This window comes from Podarcis melisellensis, assembly GCF_964234715.1.
Source record: "Podarcis melisellensis genome assembly, chromosome: 4".
In the NCBI taxonomy this organism is placed as follows: Eukaryota; Metazoa; Chordata; class Lepidosauria; order Squamata; family Lacertidae; genus Podarcis; species Podarcis melisellensis.
The window spans coordinates 72,917,978-72,926,184 of record NC_138531.1 but is presented as its reverse complement, the minus strand read 5'-3'; the positions used below and the strand labels follow the sequence as shown (position 1 = coordinate 72,926,184).

The 8,207-nt window shown below is 42.4% G+C and overlaps 1 long non-coding RNA gene across 1 annotated transcript in view; it reads right to left on the bottom strand.

Moving 5' to 3' along the window:
* Positions 1 to 1,005: 1,005 nt before the first annotated feature.
* The window catches only part of LOC309368499, a 26,253-nt gene continuing 19,051 nt past the window's right edge, over positions 1,006 to 8,207 (bottom strand). The window contains exon 4 of the long non-coding RNA XR_014167792.1: positions 1,006 to 1,118. This is a non-coding gene — a long non-coding RNA (uncharacterized lncRNA). The remainder of the gene's footprint in view (positions 1,119 to 8,207) is intronic.

Genomic DNA, 8,207 nt, shown 5'->3' with positions numbered 1-8,207 from the left:
AGCCTACTTGTACTCCTTTCAAACAGGAGACTCAGGAGATAATATTTTGAGGCGGTTCCCGCCTCAACTGCCTTCCCCTTGGTAGTGTTTGCAGAAATGAGGGGGTGTTTTTTTAATAAAAGGATGTTTCATTGGCCTGGTTTTCATCAATAGAATCCACCTTTTCAGTTCATATGCAAATACCTTGGCTTCATGGCAATCGATTTCTCCCCAGCCAGGAGCACAGCTGCTTCTCATGAATACAAGAGGTTTACTCTGAAGAACTGTCACTGTGGGTTTCTTTATTCACTTGTGTGGAACAAATGCCAAAAGAATGCTGTATTTTAGGGGGAACTTTTGGATCTCACCATGCTGTTTATTACAGTCATCACATTAAACAAAGCCAAGCATGGCAAGGTCTACTGTACATAATAAAGCGGATTTTGTTCATTTAAACAGTGGGGAATTTCTTTCAGAATGGAGGCATTGCAAATACTAGGTTTGGGCTGAATAAGAAAATCCATACCCTGAAAAGCTTTTCGTCTTAGAAAAACATTAACATGAGCAACGGTAGAAACTGGGGGATGAGCGTGAGAGGAATTGTCAGAAAGAATATGTACTTAAATAGGGCAAGCTCTCACTACACAGCTTTGGTGAGTCAATTTTTAAATAAACCCCAAGATATAAATAAATGAATAAATTAGAGAAATATCACAAGTCTCCAGTGACCATCTGCCTTGTGTTACCATTCGGCATTTTACCAGATGCACAATGCTAACACTTGAATCTTAAGGAGAGATACAGGAGGACAGGGTGGCTACCTTATGTATTAGTTGTGTCCTTCAAAAGATGGGAAAGCTATGGTGTAGCTCCATTCTCTCCAAGCAAGCATGAACTTTGGGATCATTGCAATAATTATTTTTGTTTGTTTGTAATTCTCAACACGGTTAAAAGACAATCCTGAAATTTTGTTAGCCCATCTTAAGGAAAAATTTCTAAAAGCAATTACAGTATTATAATTCATACCTGGTAAGACCGGTCACAATACTGCAGGCATGCCCTTTTGCCATCTCATCATTTCCTGACAGAAATGAACATGGCCAAATCCACCAAAAGAGTAGTTTATGGAGCTCCTAGAACTAATGGGGCAGGAGAAGAGGACTATAGGAAGAAGCATAAATTACTAAGGAGGAATCAGCTGTGAGTCCTACTCCCTGATTTGCATGCCTTTTCCACCTGGTCTGGGAGGGCAAGGCCCTGATTGACTCCAGCTGTCTCTTAGTGCAGACCTAGGTCATTAAGCCTGAGCTTCCACAGCTGCTGCCAGTTGACCACCACTGGCAGTAACAGCAGCAGATAGCTGTGTGAGTGTAATGAAAGGGTTCACCTGTATATTTGATGAAGTTTGGAAGCCTATCATATACACACACAAACACAGAGTAATTTTATATGGTTTCCCTTTGGTTCCAATAGGCCGCATTGCAAATTTGTATTGGCATCAGATGGTAAACATCAGCCGTGTAGTCTGCTGCAGGAATCAGTTTGTAACTTCCAATGTGCGGAAAATGGGTCCATCGTTTCCTGTATGCTTTCTGTGCTTCTTGTTTATCTGTCATGAATACATGAAAAGATCAAAAAATGGCCCAGGCAGAGAAGGAGCAAACTAGCAGATGAAGATGCAAGTCTCAAAGCATCATGTGTTTTGTCATTTAGAAGGGTGAGTGCTACCAGGACATTTCATGCACATCACAAGGTTTGCTCAGTATACCTACTGGGTGTTTTAGATGGCTAGAAAAATAAATATACCATTTTCACTGAAGGTGTAAATGGCAGCTGTAGTAGGAGCATGCATGCCACTATTAAAAGAGCAGAGAGGAGAGAAAGTGATTGGTTTTTTAAAAGCCTGTTGGGAAAGCTGTCCTGCCTTGACCATTTAGATATTTAGATATTTTTATACTGTACTTCAACCCAGCAGTCATAGGGTAAGTAGTAACAGGTCATGGGACAAACACTTGCAGAAGCAGTCTTCCATTGTTTTAGGAGTTAAAGTGATACTAGCTGCCAAGGATGCCAACTTAAAATATGGTGGGGGGGGAGGAAACAGGGATGGTAGCCCTGCATTGCATAAATCTATCACAAGACGCGACATACGCACATCATTTGAATGGCAATGCCCATCAACTGTGGGGGCCCCCTCAAATACTTTGGGGGGGGGGCCTCAGGACCTTTGAGTTGGCTCCTATGCTAGCTGTGTGGAATAACAAATCTAGTTTCTTCACACTGGAGCATTGCCTTCGCTTGACTAAAGCCTTGTCGGCATTTCTGCTTTTCACATAATCCAGACAGAAAGATATTTCTGCCCTCAAGACAGGCATTCAGACCTCTTTCAGTCATAAGCTAGCGTTTCTTGACAAATGGTTTCTTCCATTCTATCCCACAGCTTCAGGGGTGATTACACATATATTTACCCCCAGTATTTTGCTCAGTAACATATAACAAAACAAAATATATAATACAAATAATTAAAACCAATTCACATAAAATGCTTTATAACTACCATATTTTTCGTCCCATAGGACGCTCCGTCCCATAGGACGCACCTAGTTTTTTTGGGGGGGAATAAAGGGGGGGAATTTCCTTTATTTCCCCACCAAAACCAGCTCGGGGAAACCAAACCAGGTCGGGGAACAGCGGTATGGTGGCGCTCCGCCTCCCCGCTGTCCCCCGAGCTTGTGGGGCTGGCCAATGTCTGCCCGAAGCGCGGGGCGCTCTGCTTCAGCATGCCCCGTGCTCCGTGCAACAGGCTGCTATCCGCAGCCTAGGGAGCCCTGCGGGAACTCCTGCAGGGCTCCTAGGCTGCGGATGTCTGCACGGCGCGTGGGGCGCTCTGCTTCAGGGCGCCCCGCACGCCAGGCGGTAGCTGCTATCCTCAGCCTAGGGAGCCCTGTGGGCTCCCCAGGCTTGCTGATAGCTTCCTGAAGCCTGGAGAGCGAGAGGAGTCGGTGCGCACCGACCCCTCTCGCTCTCCAAGCTTCAGCGAAAGCCTGCATTCGCCCCATAGGACGCACACAGATTTCCCCTTCAATTTTGGAGGGGGAAAAGTGTGTCCTATAAGGCAGAAAATACGATACATAACTAATATAGTACCAGCAACATACTTAAAACTGACTTCACCAATCACAATTCTCCTAAGATGGTTTTAAGAGTAAAAAATGTTGGTTTCTATTCTTGGTTCTGGCACAGATTTCCTGCATGACTTAAAACAACCCACAGAGTCACTTTCTATTTTCACTCCTCCATTTGTTTAGCTGAATATGGTAACACGATTGAGAATTCCAGTTCTGTAAATCTCAGTTCTTCAGAATTCTGAGCCTGCATACTGACTCTTGCAATTACCTGACTGCAGTATTTTAGGTGGAACAGTTTTCCAACAGGACAGAACCATTACAGTATCACATTAAGTAATCTGTGTTAGCAAGGTTCTTCTATTCCAGCTTTTGTTTGTCTTGTCCCATCAGAATGCACACAAAGTAGTACAGGTATTGCACAATTACTTTTTTTTTTTGTCGCTTCTAAAGGACCACATTGTACCAGTTGGAAATCCCAGTCTTTTCTTAAAGATGGAGATTTACAGGACAGACATTAGCTGTCTTGGTAAAGCCCAGCTTTCGTTGTATTAAAAAGAAACCAAGCAGAATATTCAACATATTCTTCCTTTGTTTGGCACAAGAAAGTGTAGGGGTGTAACACTGCTCCTCAGCTTCAAGCAGCTTCTGTTAAGAATTAAACTGTCGGTTCAGATTTTGTTGTTAAATCTATTAGAAATGCACTGACATCTTTGACAGCTAAAGATCCTATTAAATCCTGGAGCATGTAAAATGCAAGCAATTAAAAACTTTGGCCATGCTGTTCACCTTGTACATTGTCCTTGAGGGAGCAACCCTGAATAGAGAACAGCTCTCGCTTCCTGTCCTTTTTGTGCAATTCATATATGTGAATACAGATAAAGCTATAGCAAATAAAAATTTTAAAAAACACCTCCCAAAAGCAAACAAACCATTAAGCTTATTTAGTACAGACTATGCTACAGTGGTAGCTTGGGTAGTATGTAATCATCTTTGGGGTATGTTTGTACATAACAACAAACCATGGTTTGAACAAGTCTAGCCTACTTCTGAACTCAGGCACTGCTTTGTCCCATCTGGTTTCCCTATAATAATAATAATAATAATAATTTATTATTTATACCCCGCCCATCTGGCTGAGTTTCCCCAGCCACTCTGGGCGGCTCCCAATCAGTGTTAAAAACAGTACAGCATTACATATTAAAAACTTCCCTGAACAGGGCTGCCTTAAGATGTTTTCTGAATGTCAGGTAATTCTTTATCTCTTTGACATCTGATGGGAGGGCGTTTCACAGGGCGGGCGCCACTACCGAGAAGGCCCTCTGTCTGGTTCCCTGTAGCCTCACTTCTCGCAATGACGGAACCGCCAGAAGGCCCTCGGCACTGGATCTCAGTGTCTGGGCTGAACGATGGGGGTGGAGACGCTCCTTCAGGTCAGAAGGCCAGAAGGAGGAATTTGGAAGCTTTTGCTCAAGCAAGATTTCGTGTTTTCTCCAAACTCTCTGTGGTTAGTTTCAACCAAGTCAATTTCAAACTGTGGTTTATGAAGTTGACGTTTAAATTAGCCATTCTTTCCTAGAGTTTAAGTAGACATATGAGAGAGGGACATAGGGATTAGATCCACCCTTTGCAATATTCCTGTCATTCCCCACTGAGTTGTGGGGGGAATGGAGGCCCTAAGGTTTAACCATTTAAGATAATTTAGACCATTCAGACCATTTAAGGGATCTAAAACACATGGGGAACATTCATCAGTACAAGGGGTTCCCTGCTTCAGAAGTTCAGCTTTCAACACAAGGAGGGCAAAAGGAATGGTGAGGGCAGCACATCTGTCACACTCATCCCCATTACCCTCCATTGTATGTTTACTTGGATGAAGAATCCCTGACGAGGGCTGTCCTTAATCACAGTTCCCACCCATTGCAGATGAGTTAACGGATTGTGGTAAACTAAAAGCAGAAGCAAAATCCTCTGAACTCCTCCTCTCAGTTATACTGGAGAGGAGATAGAAAGAAGGAGCGTGCAACACCAGGAGAAGAATAAGTTAGTTCATGTAGAGCAGGCTTCCTCAACCTTGGCCCTCCAGATGTTTTTGGCCTATAACTCCCATGATCCCTAGCTAGCAGGACCAGTGGTCAGGGATGATGGGAACTGCAGTCTCAAAACATCTGGAGGGCCAAGGTTGAGGAAGCCTGATGTAGAGCTAAACCATAGTTTAGTGTTACACCTTTAAACCTTTCTGTCTCTAGGCTAGAAAATAACACAAAAAAACAACTAAGAACAAAGAATTGTTCCGATTTTAGGCTGGGTTTTTAATTTATTACTTAAAGACAACATATTTTAGATCTGCCATTCACCCTTCTCAACTATTGCGCCACCAAAACTGATTTAATATCATCCCTGCATAGTCCCATGTGAACTACCAGCAAACTATCCCTTTTTGCTACTGTGACTGCCTAGTTTCCCCTATCATCAAATGGCTTTAGACTTCTGATGATAGTTTTAGGTCATACCTGCTCATATACATAATTTGTGTAAACTATTAATAACTCATCACATTATTCTCCTGCTCTTGACTCTCTAAATTGCCACAGTGCTGATAAAAATTCTTGATGCATCCGTTGGAGGAACAGTGCACATTCTTAAAGCTAGGACACTTAGTATAGTACTTGGAACACCTGTTCTTTTAAAGAAAATGTTCAGATGGGCTTGGAATCTGGGTTTTCTTGGGTATCTGTGTGGTGTTTTGTTTTGTTTTGTTTTGTTTTTTGTTTGTAGTACAAAAGTCTCACAAACAAGCACAAACTCTGGTGCCATAAGGCAGAAGAAGAGGACAAAGATCAAATATAGAATGACAGCAATATACAACACATCCCTTGTTTACCAAGCACTGTCCTCCTCACTTAGATATGTTATTATTTAAAATATAAGTCCATGCCACCTGATTGTTCAATACAACTGGCAACACAGCTGGTGAAAACTGAGATTAATAAGAGTGTTTGCAAACAGTAGTAGAAACATGCCATTTGATACAGCTAGGAAAGTCACGTAGGCAAAACTTTATCAAATCTCCGAGGAAGTCTCCTTTTTTGCTTCAATTTTATTTTATTCAGAAATCACAATATTGTATCTCAAAGAAGCAATGCATTTGTGTTAGGTCTCAATGTGGCTTAGTGTTGCATTTAACTGTGAGAGGCTAAGGTTGAAATACCTGCTCAGCTGTGGTGGCAAGTCCTGGGTCCCTTCCTAAACAAGGACCCTACTTGTGCACCCATGTGGATTTGGATAAGTGTGGGTCTGATTGGAATGGGCACACAGCAGGTGGCTCATGAATAGCTACTCAGCGGTGCAGTAGTGTAATAAAACCCCACCCTTGGGAGCTCATTGGTGGCACAGTATGCTTTTTTTGTCCACTCCTGAGCCTTAGAAGGCTGGTTCTGTGGCTTTGGTACTGTTGATGTTGACTTCTCTGCCCTGGTCTATGTTAACAAGCTGTTCTTGTTGTGGTAGATGGAGGGTAGCTGATAGCTGATGGGGCTGAGAAGGAATTTACCCCCCACCACAACTGGGCCCAACACTGTGAGATTTTTGCCTTCCTCACAGCAACATTTGCTTTGCGGTTATTGATGTACACTAACATTGATTAAAGAGCCTTGGGGTTCAAAGACTCAACCCCAGCTGAAGAGGTTGGGATGGACTCCACTTGTCCAGGGTGCAAAAGCATGCACACCCACAACCAAAGTAGTTCATACTGGGTTGGGGAAGATCATTCCGCTCCCTTTAACATTATTCCATCAGTTGGGCTTCGATAGTGACATTGGCCAGCAAGCCAGTGACTGGATCCCTGCCCTGTGTCATACCAAACACCACAAAACTCAGCCAATAAAGTTGAGTCCACTTCAAGCCTATTTGGGACATTTTCATTTTTATTCATTCCCACCTTGCTACATGTGGTTTGCATGGCTCCATATCTAATCCATTGTAATCAGGCAACTAAGAACCGTTCTCACATTATACAGTATGAGGGGGGTACGTTGAGGGGCTTGCATTCTGCACATTACCACTTTAGACTGCAAGTGGGAGTTATATTTTTGAATGCTCCTCCATGTAAAGAGCTCCTTGCATGTGGTAAACTAGCACACCAGGAAAGGGGCTACGCTGGTTTGCTACATGGAGAGTTGTCATTTTTACATTAAGGGGCATGCAGAAATATGACACCCACGTGGATACAGGCACACCCTAACTGCAGCCCAGAATTCACCTTCAACAGCATCTGGTACCCCAAAGTGTAAGGTAAGTTTTAAATGTTTGTCCATTATTGTTTCAGATATTGCAAATTTGTTTCAATTTCTAGCTTTCATTAAATTTCCCTTTCTGGCATGTAACCTAAAAGCAATAGCTGCTTTTTAGCTAATAATTATATTTCTAATCCATGGACTCAGCTAGGCTGGTACAGAAAAAAATATTTACCGGTATATTTGTTGTATGTGTGGTATAACATTGTGCCACCAGATGGCGAGGTGCCGGTTTTCCCCCTACCTGTTTTCCCTGTTTAAATTTACGCTATTAAACTGAAACGCTTCTTTGATGGAGTCTAGATCCAGCCTAGATCTAACTGATTCTTAATTGCTCATAAGAACTTTCTGCCCAATCCATTTCATCATAATAAATGTACATTGGCTATTCATTTGTTACACTCACTCCATATGTACTTCTGCTACAATGACCTTCTGAGTACTGGATGCGTATTTGGTAACAGGAAAATGTTATGCCTTTCTTGGATAATAAACCATTACAATTATAATTATCCACAGATGTTCTAGGCACTTAATACGTTTTATGTATAACACCATTAATGATGCGTTCCATGCCCTTGCTGTTTTGAGAACTTCTAAATTTAAATTAAAAAGAAAAGAAAAAAACATCTAAATTTTGCTTTTAATTTTTAAAGTGGCAAAGAGCAGTGGAAAATTTCCCTCCCATAGTGCTGCATCTAATCTAGGGGTAGGCAACCTAAGCCCCATGGGCTGGATGTGGCCCAATCGCCTTCTCAATCCGGCCCACGGACGGTCCAGGAATCAGCGTGTTTTTACATGAGTAGAA